Below are 21,417 nucleotides of genomic sequence, written 5' to 3' on the forward strand. Positions count from 1 at the left end.
ATAGTTATAACAATTACAGTCCTTGTTTCTGCAGCTGATCACATGATTATAGCTGGTATTGATGATGACTTTTTCTACTACCTATTCTGCATTCCCTTTGCCTTCAGCAAACACCTCAGCAGGTCGTGGTTTTTCTCTTGTTGCAGTGACCCAAACCTTAATTCCTGACCCAAACCTTAATTCCTGAGGCCATTTGTAGTCCTGCCTGGATTGGGTTGCTGTAGTTTCCTATTGACTTTAATCACAGGGCATGTTAATACTAAGGGACAGCCTAATGGATCTCCTGTATTCCATGCATACTTTTCCTTACCTCTGTTGTGTAGTAGACTGATTTTCATCTTGATCGTCTGGGTCAATCACTGCAGCCAACACTGTAATTTCCTTCTTAGCCTGTTGACTTAAAGGTAGGAGGAGCCCAAAGTGTCCAGGTGACAATCTTAACTTCCAGTTTAATGGAACAGTTGTTGTGTCTCCTGTGGCAGCATTCCTCCCTCTGGAACTAAGACCTCTAGGCCAGCAGAACATAATGTCGCAAGAACAAGAAGCAAAAATTTTGCTAGTAGGTCACTAGGTGACCTACTATGGTGAGTAGTGCCACTTCCACTTCCACCCCTTGATTCCTGGACCCATAAATACTGGCTATGAGAGAAACAGTACCATATATTGGATGCGGATTCAGAGCATACATGGCCTTCTGAAGACCTTTGCCTCAGCCCTGCAAAGTATTGTCATTTTGTTGGTGGTGTAATTGTGACTTCAAAAGGCCATTCCATTGTTCTATCAATCCAACTGTTTCAGGATGATGGGGAATATGGGAAGACCAGCGAATTCCACAAGTATGTGTCCACTGCCACACTTCTTTAGTCATAAAGTGAGTGCCTTGGTCAGAGGCAATCCTGTGTGGAAGACCATGACAGTGGATAAGGCATTCTGTGAGTCCGTGGGTGGTAGTCTTGGCAGAAGCATTGCATGTAGAATAGGCAAACCTATAACCAGAGCAATGGGTTTGTCTGTTCCAGTGAGGACAAACCTCTTCCTTTCCATGATGGAAGAGGTTCAATATAATCAACCTGCCACCAGGTAACTGGCTGATCACCCCTAGGAATGCTGCCATATTGAGGGCTCAGCATTGGTCACTGCTGCTGGCAAACTGGGCACTCAGCAGTGGCCATAGCCAGGTCAGCCTTGGTGAGTGGAAGTCCATGTTGCTGAGCCCATGCGTAACTTCCATCCCTGCAAACATGACCACTGTTTTCATGGGTCCATTGGTCGATGACAGGGGTGGCTGGGGAAAGAGGCTGAATGGCATCCACAGAATGGGTCATCCTATCCACTTGATTATTAAAATCTTCCTCTGCTGAGGTCACCCATTGGTGAGCACTCACATATCTTCACAGTTTTTGACCACTCAGAAGGGTCAGTCCACATAACTCTTCCCCAAATTTCTTTGTCACCAATTTTCCAATCATGCTTCTTCCAAGTCCCTGATCATCAAGCCAAACCATTGGCTACAGCCCATAAATCAGTATATAATCGCACATCTGGCCATTTCTCCTTCCATGCAAAGTGCACAACCAGGTGAACTGTTTGAAGTTCTGCCCACTGGCAAGACTTGGCTTCACTACTGTCCTTCATGGATGTCCTAGAAAAGGGCTGTAGTGCTGCAGCTGTCCACTTTTGGGTGGTGTCTGCATATTGTGCAGAACCATCTGTGAACCAGGCCCTAGTCTTCTCTTCCTCTGTCAACTCATCAGAGGGAACTCCCCCTGAGGCAACTGGTCCAGCCTGGGGAAGAGCAGGCAGGGTGGCAGGAATGGAGACCATAGGTATTTGAGCCATTTCCTCATTTAACTTACTTGTGCCTTCAGGACCTGCTCAAGCCTGATCATGTATATACCATCTCCATTTGACGATGGAATGCTGCTGTGCACAACCCACTTTATGGCTAGATGGGTCAGAAAGTTCATGGTAGACAGTTCAGGTTACATGGTAACTTGATGACCCATAGTCAAACATTCCGTTTCCACCAAAGCCCAGTAACAGGCCAAGAGCTGTCTCTCAAAAAGAGAATAGTTATCTGTAGAAGATGGCAAGGGCTTGCTCCAAAAATCCTAGAGGCTTCTTATAGGGGCCTGCCAAAGGCTCCAAAAGGCATCCCTATCTGCCACCAACACCTCAAGCACCATTGGATCTTCTGGGTCATATGGCCCAAGTGGCAGAGCAGTTTGCACAACAACCTGGACCTGTTGCAGAGCCTTCTTCTGTTCTGGACCCCACTCAAAACGGGCAGCCTTTTGGGTCACTCAATAAATGGGCTGGAGTAACACACCAAAATGAGGAATGTGCTGCCTCCAAAATCCAAATAGGCCCACTAGGTGTTGTGCCTCTTTCTAGGTTGTAGGAGGGACCAAATGCGGCAATTTATCCTCTACCTTAGAAGGAATATCTGGACAGGCCCCACACCACTGGGCCCCTAGAAATTTTACTGAGGTAGAAGTTCCCTGAATTTTAGTTGGATTTATTTCCCATCCTCTGGCACACAAAGATCTCACCAATAAGTCCAGTGTGTTTGCTATTTCTTGCTTACTGGATCCAAACAGCATAATGTCATCAATGTAACAGACCAGTGTGATATCTTGCAGAAGCAAAAAGTGATCAAGGTCTCTCCGGATAAGATTATGACACAAAGCCAGAGAGTTAATATAGCCCTGAGGTAGGACAGTAAAATATATTTCTGGCCTTGTCAGCAGAAGGCAAATTGCTTCTGGTGGGCCTTAAGGACAGGAATGGAGAAAAAGGCATTTGCCAAGTCAATGGCTGCATACCAGGTACCAAAATATGTTTTCATTTGTTCAAGCAATGAAACCACATCTGGTACAGCAGCTGCAATTGGAGTCACCACTTGGTAAAGGTTATGATAATCCACTGTCATTCTCCAAGATCCACCTGTCTTCTGCACAGACCAAATAAGAGAGTCAAACAGAGATTTGGTGGAAATCACCACTCCTCCGTCTTTCAAGTCCTTAATGGTGGCACTAATCACAATCCCTACAGGGATGCAGTATTGTTTTTGATTTACTATTTTTCTAGGTAGAGGCAGCTCTAAAGGCTTCCATTTGGCCTTTCCCACCATAATAGCCCTCACCCTACCAGTCAGAAAACCAACATGGGGGTTATGCCAGCTGCTGTCTATGCCAATTATGCATTCTGGCACAGGGGAAATGACCACAGGATAAGTCTGGGGACCCACTGGACCCACTGTAAGTCAGATATGAGCTAAAACTCCATTAATTACCTGACCTTCATAAACCCTTACTTTAACTGAAGGACCACAATGATGTTTTGGGTCCCCTGGAATCAACATCAGCTCAGAGCCAGTGTCCAGTGGTCCCCAAAATTTCTGATCATTTCCCTTATCCCAATGCACAGTTACCCTGGTAAAAGGCCAGAGGTCTCCTTGGGGAAGGATGGGAGAAAGATTAACAGCATAAATTGCTGGTAGTATGGGAATGGATATTAAGGGGTGGGATAATGGTGGAAGGAACATAGAGTTGTTCCTTCCTCATGGGGACCCAGCTTCACCTTCATTCAAGGGGTTCAGGGTCTGTAAACTGACTCAAGCCTGGAAATATATATATATATATATGTATAAAGGGGAGTTTTAAGTACTAACTCACATAATCACAAGGTCCCACAATAGGCCATCTGCAAGCTAAGGAGCAAGGAAAGCAAGTCTGAGTCCCAAAACTGAAAGAACTTGGAGTCCAATGTTCAAGGGCAGGATGGGTCCAGCACCAGAGAAAGATGTAGGCTGGAGGGCTAGGCCAGTTTCATCTCTTCATGTATTTCTGCCTGCTTTATATTGTAGCTGCTCTGGCAGCTGATTAGATGGTGCCCACCCAGATTAAGGGTGGGTCTGACTCCCAGCCCACTGACTCAAATGTTAATCTCCTTTGGCTACATCCTCACAGACACACCCAGGATCTATACTTTGCATCCTTCAATCCAATGAAGTTGACACTCAGTATTAACCATCACACCTCTGAAGGACACAGCAATAAAGCACCATCTTAAGTAAATAAAGAAATAGGCCAGATGTGGTGGTTCACGCCTGTAATTCCAGCACTTTGGGAGCCCAAGGCAGGTGAAACTCCTGAGGTTAGGAGTTCAAGACCAGCCTGACCAATATGGTGAAACGCTGTCTCTACTAAAAATTACAAGAATTATCCAAGCGTGGTGGTGCATGCCTATAGTTCCAGCTACTTAGGAAGCTGAGGCAGGAGAATTGCTTGAACCCACGAGGCACAGGTTGCAGTGAGCTGAGATCGTGGCACTGAACTCCAGACTGGGTGACAGAGTGTGACTCCATCTCAAAAAAAAAAAAAAAAAAAAGAAGAAGAAGAAAGGAAGGAAGGGAGGAAGGGAGGGAGGGAGGGAGGGAGGGAGGAAGGGAGGGATATTAGAAGCAGAGAGACCAGGCCCTCACCAGACACTGAATCTGCAGGTATCTTGATCTTGCCAGAGCTTCAATCTTGGACTTCTCAGCCTCCAGAACTATGAGAAATACATTTCTATTGTTTATTAATAATCCAGTCTGATATTTTGTTTGTTATAGCAGCATAAATGGACAAAGACAGAAACTGTACCAAGAAGGGGGGTATTTTCTATAACAAATATGTAAAAATGTGGAATCAGTTTTGGAACTGGGTAATGGGCAGAGGCTAGAAGAGTCTGGAGGAGTAGGCTAGAAAAATCCCATATTGCTATGAATGGAGCATCAAGGGCAATTATGGTGGGGTTCTGCTATGGTATGAATATTTGTCCCCTCTAAAACTCATGTTGAAATTTAACCCCCAATGTGGCAGTGCTGCAAACTTTGGGGCAGTGCCCCAAAGTCAGTGGGTCATGAGGACTCTGCACTCATAGATTATTAATGGATGAATGGATGAATGGATGAATGGGCTAATAGGCTAATGGATTCATGGATTATCATGGGAGTAGAACTGGTGGCTTTACAAGAAGAGGAAGAGAGATCTAATATAACACACTCAGCCCTCTCACCATGTGAAGCCCTGCACTGGCCTGGGATGCTGCAGAAAATCCCCAGCAACAACAAGACCCTCACCAGATGCCACCTCTCCATCTTGGACTTTTCAGACTATAACTGTAATAAATAAATTCCTTTTCTTTATAAATTACCCAGTTTCAGGCATTTTTTATAATAAGCAGGAAATGGACTAAGATTAAAGCAAAACAAAGGGAGAGCTATAGAAAGGGCCTTAGTCGTCTCAGAAATTATCTAAGTGGTTATGATTAGAATGTTGGTAGAAATATAAACAGTAAAGGCTATTCTGATAAGGTCTTAGATGGAAATGAGAACTATCTCATTGGAAATTGGAGGAAAGGCCATCCTTGTTACAAAGTGGCAAAGAACTTGGCTGAATTGTGCTCATGCTCCGGGGCTTTGCGGAAGACAGAATTTAAGAATAATGAACTAAGATATCTCATGGGAGAAATATCTAAGCAAAATATTGAAGGGGCTGCACAGTGTCTCTTGATTGCTTCTAGTAAAGAGATAAATGATTTAAAGATGAAATTCATAATTAAAAGGGAAGTAGAGAACCTCGGGTGTCCTCAGGATCTTAGTATTCACTGCCTTGCACCACCTCATCTCTATTCCCCACATCAGGCATAGTGCTTCTTGGCTGTCCCAGCTGTAGTTCAAGCAGGCCCAGATGTGGCTCAGATGGCCCCTCTGGAAGGTACAGGCTGTGAGCTTTGGCAGAGTCCACATGGTGCTAACCTTGCAGGCATGCAAGAGTACTAGAGCCATGGAGGCATGCCTATCTACACCTAGATTTCATAGGACGCTTCAGATAGCCTTGGGTCCCAGAGAGAGAACTGCCTTGGGGTGGGGCTGCTATAGAGGTCCCCTACTAGGGCAATGCCCAGTGGAGCCATGGGGTCAGGGCCATCTCAGAGAGCCCCACAGTACAGGAATGTCTAGTGGAGCCATGGGAATGGGGTCACCCCCTGAGACAACAAACCAGTAGAGCCACTGACATGTAACTCTAGCCTGGAAGAGCCACAGGCACAAGACTCTAACCTCGGAACTGCCATGTGAGCTGTGCCCAGTGAGGCCAGGGGGCAGGGTCCCTGGAGCCTTGGTGATCCAACCCCACAGCGTCCCTGGAGCCTTGGTGATCCAACCCCACCCTAGTGTGTCCGAAAGGCAGGACATGGAGTCAAAGATCATTCTAAAGCCTCAAGATTTAATGTTGTTTGCCTTGTTGGGTGTTAGAATTACTTGAGACCTGTGGTTCCTGTCTTCTTTTCTGTTGCTCCCTTTTGAAATGGGAATGTCTACCCTATGCCTGCCCCACCTTTGCAGTTTGATAGCACATAACTTGTTGGATTTCACAAGTTCACAGCTGGAGGAGGAATTTGCCTCAGGATGAATTGTGCCTAGAATCTCACCCATATCTGATTTAAACAATATATAGATGAGACTTTGGACTTAGACCTTAAGGTTGACTTCTATGGCTATGGGATGGAATGAACGTATTTTGTATTAGGAATGAATTTTGGTAGACCATGGGTAGAATGCTATGGTTTGGATGTGTTCCCTCCAAAATTCATGTTGAAACTTAATCCCCCTTGTGGTGATACCAAGAGATGAGGCCTTTGGAAAGTGATTAAGTCATGAGGGCTGCACCCTCATGGATGAATTAGTGCCTTATAAAAGGGCTGGAAGGAACTAGTTTAGGTCTTTTTTGTCCTTTCTGTCCCTTTTGCCATGTGAGGACTCAGAGTTCGTCCCCTCTGGAGGATACAGTGACAAGAAAGCAGAGAGACAGGACCCTCACCAGACACTGAACCTGCTGGCACCTTGATCTTGGACTTCCAGCCTCCAAAATGATGAGGAATAAAATTTCTCATCTTTACAAATTACCCAGTTTAAGGTATTTTGTTACAGCAGCACAAATGGACTAAGGCACTCTAGTAACAGGAAAGGATGAAAAGGTAGGGAGTTATTCTAGACTCTAGTTTGTTCATCAGGTTCTAGGATGCCTGGTTGACCCAGCTGCTGTTCTTGAAAATCTAATCTAACTCCTAAGAAGACAGGGAGAGGTTCAGGGGATCAGAATAGTGGTCTGCAGCAGGGAATTTGTGTTTACTGGAAATCAACATGGCTTCAGTCCTCTTACTTTTGGCCTTCAGAATCTACTAAACTTCATCTATGGACAAAATATACAAATTTGACCATTTTGCTAGAAACTATCTTAATGCAAGATCACATCAATGATCGAAAAGGATGATTTTATCTAGGCAGCATGTATTTTAATTTTACCATAATAACTAAGAACTCTAAAAATGTTGGAATGAAACATATAGTAGCAAACGATTTGAGATTCTCTTTGCTACTACAAAGTTATAAAACCATAGTACTAGATGTGAACAATGAAACAAAGGAGAGATGGCTACATAATATACCCTTATTTAGTAATACTGAAATTATAATTTTTATATCAAAGTAGCTATCTACTTACATAGTCCTAGAGTTAAAAACAAACACCCTCCTTGATCGCAGGCTTTTGGGTGATTTTACTGACCTCATTGCATAAAGAGAAATCTTGGTAATTAAGGCTTTTGACGTCTCCAGCCTAGTTCCAAATTGGAACATTCGAACAGGCTTATATAAACCAGAAATGGGATGGCCACATACTTTACTATCCAAGGTGTGATAGGTTTTAGAAAGTGGGCACCAGCCAGGTGGCACATGAGGAAAAGAGGCATAAACCGGTGCCGTCCCAGGCAAACCAGTGTTTATGCTCCTCCACATCTAGCTGGAGATAAATCCCTTCTCCCATCTCAGCTTTTCACAGAATATTTCCCAATTTCAGCCCTGTCCCACCCCCATGGCACTAAGGTAGTATTGAGAGAGAAGTCTGTCTTTCATTTCTACCCTAGTTTTCCCCCTAATTGAAAGAGACTGGCTTTATCTAGTCTTTAAGAGATTTCTTCATCTGTAAAATTCAGCTCTGCCCACATGTCCAGCATCGATAAGTCAAATGACTATCAGAATTACTTATATCATATCTGTCAACTAGGGACAAGATAAAAGACATTCAAAGACTAAAGACAAAAGAGACTGTAGGTCTTGCCTGATAACTCTATTGAAAATGTGGTGGGATAATGTCTATGAAGTATTAATGGATTATCTTTCTTTGACACTTTCTCATCTTTTAGCACTTCCCCTCCTTCATTGCCTCAGGGAAGGGTTGTTACAAAAGAAAGCAGATTTAAAAAGAGTCTCTTCCTAGCTTTTGAGTTTCAAAACCTAGGCCCTGAGGGAATCTGAAAAGACTCCGGGCAATTTTTTTTTAAAGAAGAAGAAAAGATAGGATAAGAACCAGGCTTCAGGCCTGAAGGGTAAAAGAAGAGTCATGGTGACCTGAGGAGAGCTTCGATGATTGGGGTCCTTGAGAAAAGGGCATCTTGGCTTCCTCACTCCATCCCTCAGGTTGAGTTGGGACCCTAGGGAATCTGCAGAAACCCTGGCTAGGTTTAGGAGATCCAAGAACACAGATAATGTCCTGCAGGTGGCAAGACCCTGGAGAGCTGATGTCTTAGACAGCTTCACTCACATGTCAGTGTGGTGCAGAAAGCATGGAATCACTTCTATGTGTCCAAGAGGGCACGGAAATGAAGAATGACCCTAACACCCTTCCAAGGCTTCCACTGCCCCATGTGTCATAGGAGCACCTCACTGAGAAGCAGAACAATCACTGCATTCCCAAGAGGAGGAGCCTGAACCTAAAAGAGCTTTATGAATGAGCTTGAGAGGTGACCTGAGGACAGTGCAAGTGGAACATGGCTGAGGACCCAATGAGGCAATAGTAGTCCCAGGGGATGTCGGCTTGGCCAGATGACACCAAAGACCTAACGTCCAGGCCCAACTTTGAACCCTGGCACTCCTAGAACATAGGTACGATCATGGGAAAAATGAAAGGAAGACCCCAATTTAATTGAAATTGTGTTCCTGCCATCCAAGAGGAAGGCTCAAAACAGAACTTAAGTTGAGCTACAGAAAAATTTATATTTCTTCTGCATCTGTGTTTATAGATGAGATTTGAACCCAGTACACAGAAATAAGGACGTGCAGGATGACAGAATTATAGTGCCATCTACTGAAAAAGAACAGGGGGGAAAGAATATCCACCAGAACAGCTTTGAATCCAGACTCCTCCACTCATTCAGGGAATTCAAAAAGCCCCCCTGTGCTTCCACTTCTTTTAAAGCCACATTAATACACTTACCAAATCCTTCCAATTCCATTTCCTTGACACTCTCCCCTTCCTTTCATTTCCACTGGGCCGCTGGCTTAGCCCCGGCCCTTCTCATTCCTCTTTTGCACTAGTATATTATTAATAATAACAACAACAGGTTAACATTTATTTGGGACTCATCATGTGGGAGATATTGTAGTAGCGTTTGTTGTATTCTATTAACTCTTTCAATTGTCACATCAATCCTAAAAGGTAGGTACTATTTTTATTTTCCTTTCACAGATAAGAAAACTGAGTCACAAAAAAGTAACTTTCCATGACCATATGCCAGAAAATGGTGAAGTCAGAAAACCTGGGCTGGGCTGTGCATCTCCAGAATTCATACTTTAAACCTCTGTACTCTACTGTCTCTTTAGTTTCCTGACTCTTTCTGCATCCTGAGTCGCTCCCCTCCACACTATTACCTAAATAATCCTTCTAAACCATAAGTCTGAACAGAGTACACCTTTCATAAAATCCTTCAATGGCTCCCCATCACTTTTAGCCTAAAATTTAAACTTCTTGGAAAGGTGTAAAAAAGCAGGTATGATTCAGCTCCTGCCTACTTGTTCAGTCCTATTCCATAGGCATATTTCCCTGGCAGTATAAAACTAGTGGCAGTATTTCCCTGCCCCAAATAAATGGGTAGGACACTACACAACACACACACACACACACACACACACACACACACACTCTCTCTCTCTCTCTCTCTCTCTCTCTCTCTCTCTCTCTCTCTCTCTCTGTCTCTCATTCATCCCGATTCCCACTCTTTACTTTTAAGAGTCCACTTGATGTTCATCCTGGTTTTGGAAGCAGTTTTTTCAGCACGCTGTCCTAAAATATATTCTATTAAATTCTCATTAACAATTTTCTTGTCTGATCAGGGTTTTTGGGTCTGTCTTCCTCATGACACTGTGAGCATCCTAAAGTCAGGGCTATATTTGAATACTGTTTGTTTGAGGCCTGAAATGTCGCAGCCACCCTGTAGAACTGACAAACAATATAATCGATAAAAATATCTTTAATATCTTCATCTTTTTGACAGTTTCAACAATAATTTCATAAGTATAAATTGGCATCTGCTAAATGCCAGCCAGGCATTTTGATGTAGACTTTTTTTTTTTGAGACACAGTTTCACTTTTGTCACCCAGGCTAGAGTGCAGTGGTGCAATCTTGGCTCACTGCAACAATCTCTGCCTCCTGGCTTCAAATGATTCTCCTGCCTCAGCCTCCCAAATAGGTGGGTTTACAGGCGCTCACACCACACCCAGCTATTTTTTTTATTTTTAGTAGAGATGAGGTTTCACCATGATGGCCAGGCTGATCTAGAACTCCTGACCTCAGGTAATCTGCCCGCCTCAGCCTCCCAAAGTGCTGGAATTACAGGTATGAGCCACCCTGCCTGGCCTTTTTTTTTTTTTGAGATAGGATTTCACTCTGTCACCCAGGTTGCAGTGTAGTGGTGCCCACAACTCACTGTAGTCTTGACTTCCCCAGGACTCAGGTGATCCTCCCACCTCAGCCTCCTGAGTATCTGGAACTACAGGCATGTGCCACCACACCCAGATAATTTTTGTATTTTTTGTAGAGATGGGGTTTTATCATATTGCCCAGGCTGGTCTCACACTACTGCTCTCAAGCGATCTGCTTACCTCGGTTTCCTAAAGTGCTGGGATTACAGGCGTGAGCCACTATGCCCAGCCTATATAGACTTTTAAATGCAGTTCTCCTAGCAATATTGTAAGATATACATTATCATCCAGTATTAAAGATAAAGAAAGCTAAAGCTGAGAGTGCATGAGAATAAAACAGGATAATAAATTATCTTGCAGAATTTTTTGAAAATTAAAGATAATATAAATAAGTACAAGTACTGAATCCCAAACATAGCAATAACTCAATAATTGGTGACCCTTACAATTATTGATCGGTGATAAGTGCCAGGGCTTATTAGTGTCTCTTAACTATATGTCAGTGCTGGTCCAGATGCACCACAGCTGCTCATAACTTTAAATCAACGACTTGTCTTTTTTTCCTAGAAGAAGACAATTACTTCCTTTCTTCAATGTTCATCCTAATCCTTGGTGCAATCCCTCAATTCCCACAAAGTCCATGCTTCTAATTTCTGGAGGTCATCTCACAAAATGAGATATAACTCCCCTCTGGGACTTCCTGACCCCACTTTGGGGAATACATTCTTACATTTTTCCCAGCATTTTAAAAGAATTTCCTTCCTGGCCTTAAGGAACTGAATGCTACCCGCTTGTCGTTTTGAGTTGATGGGTTGCAGCCTTGCCTGAGCAGTCAAGCCAGCACAGCTACTGAGGCCTGTGAAAGACCAGATGGTTCTACTCAAATGAACCAAGCAAGACTCCCTCAAACTCAATTTCATGTTCCAGCTTTTCTCAGTTGTCACCTGGAAACAATCATGCTCTCTGATGCTAATGAAGTACCATAAAATATTTGCTTCCCTTTGTGGAGTGGGGCTTCCAATGCCCAAAACAAATAGGCAGTCCTTTCTAGGGTGCTAGTCCCAACTACGCCCCACCTTGACAACATACTCCCCCGCCTGGCACTTATGTAACTCCTTGGGGATTTCGGTGAGAAGGAAGAGACAGAGGAAAGCAGAGTAAAAAGAAAAGCCTGGAGGGGGTCCCAGACAAGTTCATACTCATTCAGAAAAGAGGACCTAAATAATAGAGTAGGAATAGACTTTGGAGACCATCTAGTTCACTGGTGAGTAAACTTCTTTACATGTGAGCCAATTCAGGAAACATGAAAATGCTTACAGAAGTGGCAGGAATGGATGTTTGCAACTTAATGAACATTTTTTATGCCACAATTCCTCATACCCTATAACTGTCCTCTTTATTCAGGTGGTGGATGGAACATGAAGCATGCATTGCCTCAAAGAAAAACTAACACAACAGGCTGAAGATAATAATTCTCAGCTCAGGAATTTCAAAAGACTAGGCCTAGGCTTAACAACATAATATTGTATCAAATTAAGCATTTTACATGCATACTCTTATTTAATCCTCACAATAATCCTAATAGATGGTGTGATAGACAGAATAATGGCCCTCAGAGATATCCATACCCTAATCCCAAAACCTGTGAATATATTACCTTATATGGCAAAAGAAACTTTACTGATGTGATTAAATTAAGGAGCTCGAGATGGGGAAATTAGCCTGTGTTATCCAAGTTATGTCTGATATAAGGCAAAAGAGTCCTTATAAGGCAGAAGAGCTAGAGTGAGAAAAAGAGGTGATGACCGGCCTCAGAGTGTGCATGAATGCTCGATTTGAAGATGCTCTGCTACTGGCTTTGGAGGGGGAGGAAGGAATCACAAGCCAAGAAATGTAGGTGGCTTCTAGAAGCTGGAAAAGGCAAAGAAACAGATCCTCCTCTAGAGGCTTCAGAAGGAAGACAGTCTTGCCAACACTGAGGACTCTGTGACTTCTGGAACTGTAAGATACATTTGTGTTGTTTTAAGCCACTAGTTTTGTGGTAATTTGTTAGAGCAGCAATAGAAAACTGGCTGGGCACCATGGCTCACACCTGTAATCGCAGCACTTTGGGAGACCAGGGCGGGCAGATCTCCTGAGGTCAGGAGTTCAAAACCAGCCTGGCCAGTGAAACCCTGTCTCTACTAAACATACAAAAATTAGCTGGGCGTGGCAGCACACACCTGTAGTCCCAGCTACTTGGGAGGCTGAGGCAGGAGAATTACTTGAGCCCGGGCAGCGGAGGTTGCAGTGAGCTAAGCTCGTGGCACGGTACTCCAGCCTGGGCAACAGAGCCAGACTCCATTTCAAAAAAAAAACAAACAAAAACTAATACAGGTGGGTGCTATTATTAACCCCATTTTACATATAATAAAACTGAAGCACACTGTATTATGCAGCTTTGCTATTGTCACAAGACATAAGAGTGGCAGCCTGAGTGATTACCCCCTACACTGCATTGCTCTGTCACATAAAAGATTCGGAGGAATGAGTAAGAAGGTTACTCTGGGACCAAGAGGAGGAAAAGTCGGAAGCAAAGAGTTCTAGATGCAAATGGAGTCTGCGAAGAGGATCCAACAACCCCTCTTCCAACGCCAAGAAATAGGAAGAGGAGGGAGGGAACAGGAGAAATCTAAGGCAAATAGGTTCAGGGATTTAGGAGCAACATGTGCCTATGGTCTCCTTTCTCAAGGAGAAACCAGTTGGTGACAGACCCTCTGGGGCAGAAGCAGCTGCGTAGTGTCTAGATTAGTGACGATGAGAGACGTTTACTGAGTTTCCCTGCACTCCAAGGTGTCAGGGGAAGCTGCATATTTTCTTTTTGTACCCATAAGTGACATAGTTGTGGAAACAAAGAGCTATTGGACCCAAAGAGACCCCGTGGATGGGAACGAAGAATGACTCATAGGGTCTTGCCTGGGCTGCTGGCCAAGGGCAGAATGGGAGGCTGCACCTCTCAGTGAATGCCAACATGTGTAGACAATAAACAAAAACCAGATGCTACCATCTGTACATGTGCACACAGAAAGGCACATCTTGACAAGTCAGCAAATCTTGGTCCTGTGACCTTAGATGTAACCTTATGGAAGAGGTAAAATTATTGAGAAGTGAATGGATTAGGAGGGAAGACCCTGAATAACCAGATGTTAATTGAAAAGTCACTTGATTTGTAAACTTTCGTTTGCTCATCATTGATCAAGTCCAAACTTTTCATTCTAAAGACTGAAGAAACTGAGACCTACCATTTTAAGTATCTTTAGGGTACAACACTGAACAATTTTTAAATTACAGGATAGGGAATTAAGACCATGTCTTCTGATGCCACAAGACCAGCGCTTTCTATTTCCTCCCTGGCCTTCTCACTCACTTACTCAATATTTGTTGAGAGACTACTGGTATCAAGTATTGGGAATTAAAGGGGAATTCTGGCCGGGTGCCATGACTCACACTTGTAATCCCAGCACTTTGGGAGGCTGAGGCGGGTGGATCACCTGAGGTCAGGAGTTCGAGACCAATCTGGCCAATATGGTGAAACCCCATTTCTACTAAAAATACAAAAATTAGTCACATGTGGTGACGCATGCCTGTAATCTCAGCTACTCGGGAGGCTGAGGCAGAAGAATCGCTTGAACTCCAGAGGCAGAGGTTGCAGTGAGCGAACCAGGAAAACACAACTGCACTCCAGCCTGGGCAACAGAGTGAGACTCTGTCTCAACATAATAATAATAACAGTAATAAAAGGATAATTCCTTCTGGGAGCTTCCACTCCTTTACCTTGGGGGTCTCCATGACTAAATATGATCCATTTGATCCTGAGAGCTGTTGCAACTACTGAGTAAACACAATCAGCAAAGATGGGTCCCCAGCAGCACCCTCATTGCCCTCATAACTTGCACAGTACTTTCTTGAAGAGCATGGGTGGTCCCTTCAAGTCTGACCTACCCTTCTTACAAGCTGTTACCCTTAGCAGGTAGCCTCTGGCTTCTCTTCACAGCTTTTCATTTATAAATAATTATTTTCTTTTGAAAAAACATCATTTACATGGTTTTAATGTAGGAGTAATTCTCACTCATTGTAAGTTTAGAAAATGAAGATAATTTTTAAAAATTATCAATAATCTCATTACTATTAATAGAAATAACCACTATGAATAGTAATATTTTCTTCCTAGCCTTCAATATATACACACAGACTTCCACACAGTTGGAAATTGGAAACAATATTTAAATAATTTGTTCTAATTTTCACCTATTATTTTGAATAGAAAAATATGATTATGTGGAACAAGATTCAAACATGCATACAATCAAAGGTAAATTTTCCTCTCTACTCTATTTTGTGCAACCCAGTTCTCTCTCCAGAAGTAATCCTGTTACATCAGAGAAATGGAAAAAACATTTTTTTCTATAGAACCACAAAAGACCCAGAATAGCCAAAGCTATCCTAAGCAAAAATAACAAAACTAGAGGAATCACATTATCTGACCTCAAATTATATTACACAGCTATAGTAACCAAAACAACATGGTAATGGCATAAAAACAGACACATAGACCAGGCTGGTGTGCAGTGGTGACATTATGGTTCACTGCAGCCTCAACCTCCCTGGCTCAAAGCCATTCCTCCTGCCTCAGCCTCTCAAGTAGCTAGGATACAGGCAAACGCCACTACGCTGGGCTAATTTTTGTATGTTTTTGTAAGGACAGGGTTTTACCATGTTGCCCAGGCTGGTCTCAGACTCCTGGACCAAAACAATCCACCTATCTCAGCCTTCCAAATTGTTGGGATTATAGGGGTGAGCCACCACACTCAGCCACTCTTAAAGATTAATTATTTAGTTCCTATGGGCTGGTCAGTTCAACATACTGATCTCACCAATATGTTACTATTCAAAGACTTTTGCAGAAAAAGATATGCTACATGGATATAAATTATTATTTCTATCACTAAGTGATATAATTACTTATTTTTAAATTTAAAAAGGAAAATATTTTAAGCAATTTATTTTAAATCACAATAGTTCACCTAAATGATCAGACACAAGGTGGGACATTCTTAATATGCTGCCCAGCTGGGCTGTCAGTGGACCAGGTAGGCTGAGCCTGCAGATTGTTTGTCTTTAACACTTGAAACAGGTCGGAAAGGGCAGAAATAGACAAGCATTGGCATAAAGTTACCCCTCCTGTGTGGTTGACTTGAGATGTGAACATGGGTTTTCTAATGTCAAGCCAAGTGTTTTCCCACTTCTTTCAATATGTCAGATGTTGTGATATAATAAAAAGAGCACTGTACCTGATAGCTGTATGATATTAGGCAAGACCCATAATCCTTCTGAACTGAATTTTTGTAAATATACATTTTGTGAATCTGTTTTATTGCTGCCTAATAGGATTATTGGAATATTTCTCTTAAAAAGCTGTATTTAAGGCTGGGCGCGGTGGCTCACACCTGTAATCCCAGCACTTTGGGAGGCCGAGGTGGGCGAATCACGACGTCAAGAGATCGAGACCATCCTGGCCAACATGGTGAAACCCCGTCTCTACTAAAAATACAAAAAAATTAGCTGGGCGTGGTGGCGCGCCCTGTAGTCCCAGCTACTCGGGAGGCTGAGGCAGGAGAATTGCTTGAACCCGGGAGGCAGAGATTGCAGTGAGCCGAGGTCGCGCCACTGCACTCCAACCTGATGCCTGGTGACGAAGTGAGACTCTGTCTAAAAAAAAAAAAAAAAAAAAAAGCTGTATTTAAAAAACAAAGCACAAGCCAGGCATGGTGGCTCATGCCTGTAATCCCAGCACTTTGGGAGGCTGAGGCAGGAGGATCACCTGAAGTCAGAAGTTTGAGACCAGGCTGGCCAACCTGGTGAGACCTCGTCTCTACTAAAAATACCAAAAGTTAATCAGGCATGGTGGCACATGCCTGTAATCCCAGCTACTTGGGAGGCTAAGGCAGGAGAATCAGTTGAACCTGGGAGTTGGAGATTGCAGTGAGCCAAGATCATGCCACTCCACTCCACCAGCCTGGACAACAGGGTAAGACTCTGTCTCAGAAAAAACAAACAAACAAACAAAAAAACACACAAATCACAGTGTCTGGTTCATAACTAGGCATAGGCGTTTTCTTGCTTCTTTTCCATACTATCTTCTTCCCTAATTGTCTACATGAAACCTCTTACTATCAATCATAACAAGTAGTCTTTCATCACTTGACTGCTTTACTCATTTGTTTTTTCTTTTTGTTGAGATTTCACTTCAGCTCCCACTCATCAGGTATAATTTGCTAAAATCTTTTTAACGTACTCAGATTTTTTGCTCTATACATTTAAATGGAGAGGAAGAAATGGGACAAGAACTGTAGTGGGCTGAATGGTACCCAAAAAAGATATGTCCAAGCCTTAACCCCTACAACTTGTAAAAATTTCCTTATTTGGAAAAAGGGTCTTTGCAGATGTAACTAAGCCAAGTATCTCAAAATAAGATCATTCTGAATTGTCTGAGTGGACCCTAAATCCAATGACAAATGTCTTTATAAGAAACACACAGAGTAGAAACAGTGAGAGAAAAGGAGGGGCCACATAAAAATGGAAGCAGAGATTGGAGTTATGCTGTCACAAGGCAAAAAATACCTGAAGTCCTCAGAAGCTGTGGAATAGGCAAGAAGGTATTCCCCCTAGAGTCTTCAAAAGGAGCACAGTTCTGCCAACACCTTGATTTCAGACCTCTGGCCTCTAGAACTATGAGAAAATACATTTCTATTGTTGTAATCCACCTAATTTGTGGTCATTTGTTATGGAAGCCACAGGAAACTAATATAAAAATTAACATTTATTGGATCCTAGCACGCTTCTAGGAGCTTCAAACATGTTGGTTCATTTAGCCTTCAGAAGCACCTGGTAAGGCAGGATTTAGATGCCCATTTTTAGATGAGAAATCTACTGTCATTTGGTTAATGAGTGGTAGAGCTGAGATTAAAACTAAATTAGTTTGATTATAAAACTCATGTGAGCTATCTACTGTAATATGCTACCTGCCAAATAAATTATGTTTTTGTTTTTTTTTGTTGTTTGAGACAGAGTCTTGCTCTGTCACCCAGGCTGGAGTCCAGTGGCACAATCTCAGCTCACTGCAACCTCTGCCTCCTGGGTTCAAGCGATTCCACTGCCTCAGCCTCCCAAGTAGCTGGGATTACACACACACACCACCATGCCCAGCTAATTTTTGTATTTTTAGTAGAGATGGGGTATCATCATTTTGGCCAGGCTGGTTTTAAACTCCTAACCTCAGGTGATCCCACCTGCCTCAACATACCAAAGTGCTGGGATTACAGGCAAGAGCCACCATGCCTGGCCAAACCATGGCCCTTTATAGAGAATGTGACATTGAAACAAACTCAAAGGATCTTCTTTTACCCATAAAGGTAAAATAATTTCACCATATAAGTGCTCATAAATATTTACTGTCCGCTTGATATGGTCAGGAGGGTTTAAATAGTGGTTTAGTCTATTTTCTGTTGCTATAACAGAATACCACAGACTGGATAATTTATAAAGAAAGGTTTATTTAGCTCATGGTTCTAGAGGTTGGGGAGTTCAAGAGCACAGTGCTGATATCTGGTGATGGCCTTTCTGTACATCACATGGCAGATAGGCAGAAGGGCAAGACAGCACATGTGAGGGAGAGCTTCCTTTTATAACAAAGCCATTACTATGATAACCAGCCTACTTCCATAATAGCATTAATCCATTTATGAAGGTGGCGCCCCCATGACCTAATCATTTCTTTAAAGGCCCCACCTCTTAATACTGTTACAATGGCAATTAGATTTCAAGATAAGTTTTGAAGGGGACATTCAAACCACAGCAAGTGGAAAAAAAATAGCAATATCCCTAACAAGTATACCATGGAGTGCTATATTTCAATATTGGTATTTACATTTATTTTTGGTCTTTGTCTTTTCTTGTAGATGACTTTAGTCTTTTGTGTTTTCCTTTAGTTATCTATTCAATAAATATCTTTTTGAGTATCTATAATATGCCAGGTATTGTGCTAGATGACAATGAAAAATGAACATGATATTATTCCCTTCTTCAAGTTACTTCAAAAGTGAAATTAGTTACAACCTATAGGTAGTACAGGATAGGCAGTTAAAATACTTTTATCAGTGAGGCAAAATTGCTAAAACTCATATATCTTCTTTTCTATACTGCCACTCAAACACTAAAAACTCCCCACATTCATGTCAAACATAAATCTCTATAAACTCAATTTTATACAATATGCTTGAGACAAGTTGGCAGTATGACATAAGTACATGTAGTTAATCATGACAACAAAATGGACAATGGATGAGAGTCAAGACAGACCCATAGAACTTCTACATTTTTCACAGTTTAGGATAGCTCAGATTATTGTGTGAATTCTCCAAACCTGGGAACAAGAGGCTCTGCAAAGAGTATCTAATTAAGCAAGGTGCCCAGTGTCAAAAGACTAAACAACTCTATTACTTAAACCAGTTAAACATCAGTGGTATTGAACACTTCTTGTGCATGTTGGGAGATTGTTCTCTATTGATCTCTCTCATCTATGCATGTCTTATGAGTAGCTTTTATTCCAGACTAACTTTTCGAAGATGTTTGCATAGCAGACAGCTTTGGAAAAATAAGATAATATATATCTCTGGCTCAGAGAATAGATCTGCTTGCTAGCCAGTTGTCTTAGTCTGCTTGTGCTGCTATAACAGAATGCCACAATCTGGGTAACTTATAAGGAACAGAATTTTTTCTCAGTTCTAGAAGCTGAAAATTTACAATCAAGACACAAGCTTAGGCGTCTGGTGAGGGCTTCATCTTCCAGAGAGGAGGGATGCAGTGTTTTCACATGACATAATGTGGAAGGGCAAAAGGGACAAGCTCTCTAATCAGACTCTTTTATGAGAGTACCTAATCCCATTCATGAGAGAGGAGCCCTCATGACCTAATCACCTCTTAATGGCCTCACCACCTAATAATACCACATTGGCAAAACCTGAATTTTGTAGGGTACACATTTAAACCATAGCACCAGTAAAATAAAGGCCAAGTTTCTACCAGGGAAAGGGCTAGGCAGGTTTGCTTGGGGCCATCATACAAAAGATTGAGGATAAGCTTGGAATATTTCAGGTATTTATCACACTGTATGCGCCACATTCACTTGGACTCCCCTCTGTGTTGCCCTAGTGGAAGTAGGAGGAAAGAGGTGCTAACATGAACATGAAATTCAGGCTGCCTGCTGTATCACATGTAATGAAGTCCTTTGCCTGATTCAGCAGTTTCATGTCTTCTGCCAGTGCCCATGAAACTGTGACAGGCAAACTTCTTAGCTTGCAAGTAGGGTAAAATTCAAACCCTTCCCAGCTCTGGACAGTGCACCACTTCAATCCTACCAGCCAACCTCTCACTTCAGCCACTGCTGCTGCAACTTGTTTCCTGTAGACCTCAACTAAGTTTGTGCAGAAGTAATTGGATAGTATTCTTGCTTCAACCTGTGAAGTGTCTTTCTAGTTGTCTGCCCTGCAGAACCTCTGGCACCCCTGTGTGGAACACCCATAGGAACCCACTCAGTATTCTGGCAAGGGGGAGGGAGTTGACCCAGGAGGGACAGAAACTAATGGATAAATATTTGCTTCTCCTTTTAAATGGACATGAAAAATTCAACAACACATTTCAAAAGCTTCCTCAGAAGACGCCGCAGGATTGTGTGCCAGCCATCCACAGGAGTGGCTAACCCTTTAACATTTAATACATACTCATCTTGGCTTCTCCTCCTTCCTGTTTTGTATGCCTGCTCCCTGGAATCACATTGTTAAATAAATCTCGCTGGCCTTCAGGGAACCCAGACAGACACTATCTTATACGTCCTAACTTTAGCAATTCATATTTTAGTGTAAGTTCATATTCTGAATGCTTGAAGAGTTATTACTGCATCAGTGCTGGATGTCCCAAAACTGAATAGCATCGAAAGTCTGGGATGCTGAGTTTTGATAGAATCCCAAAACTTTTCAGGTGCTTTAAGAAGAATGTTTACTCCCCATATTATAGGAGGTTCTTGTATTGTTATAAAGGAATACCCAAGACTTGGTAATTTATAAAGAAAATAAGTTTAATTGGCTCTTGGTTCTGCAGGCTGTACAAACATGGTGCCAGCATCTGCTCAGCTTCTGGGGAGGCCTCAGGGAACTTTTACTCATGGTGGAAGGAGAAGCAGGAGCAGGCATGCCACATGGCAACAACAGGAGCAAAAGAGAGCCAGAGGGAGCATGCCGCACACTTGCAAACAGCCAGATCTCTTGAGAACTCACTATCACGAGGACAGCACTCAGGATATAATGCTAAACCATTCATAAGAAATCCACTCCCATGATCCAGTCACCTCCCCTTGAGCCCCACCTCCAACACTGGGGATTACAATTCTACATGACACATAAGAGGGGACAACATCCAAATTATATCAGTCCCTATTATCGGTCCTATGTTAATTTATTTCATAGGACTTCTTAACCTCATACTGAAAACGATGAAATATAAAATCATAAACACAAAG

At 42.6% G+C, this 21,417-nt stretch overlaps 1 pseudogene; it reads right to left on the reverse strand.

The window, feature by feature from the left end:
• LOC135272293 (uncharacterized) overlaps positions 1-21,417 on the reverse strand; it is a 46,250-nt pseudogene that overhangs the window by 12,350 nt on the left and 12,483 nt on the right.

The sequence above is a fragment of the Aotus nancymaae genome, unplaced genomic scaffold (genome assembly GCF_030222135.1).
Source record: "Aotus nancymaae isolate 86718 unplaced genomic scaffold, 86718_ANA_hifiasm-v0.15.2.pri h1tg000007l, whole genome shotgun sequence".
Classification (NCBI taxonomy): domain Eukaryota; kingdom Metazoa; phylum Chordata; class Mammalia; order Primates; family Aotidae; genus Aotus; species Aotus nancymaae.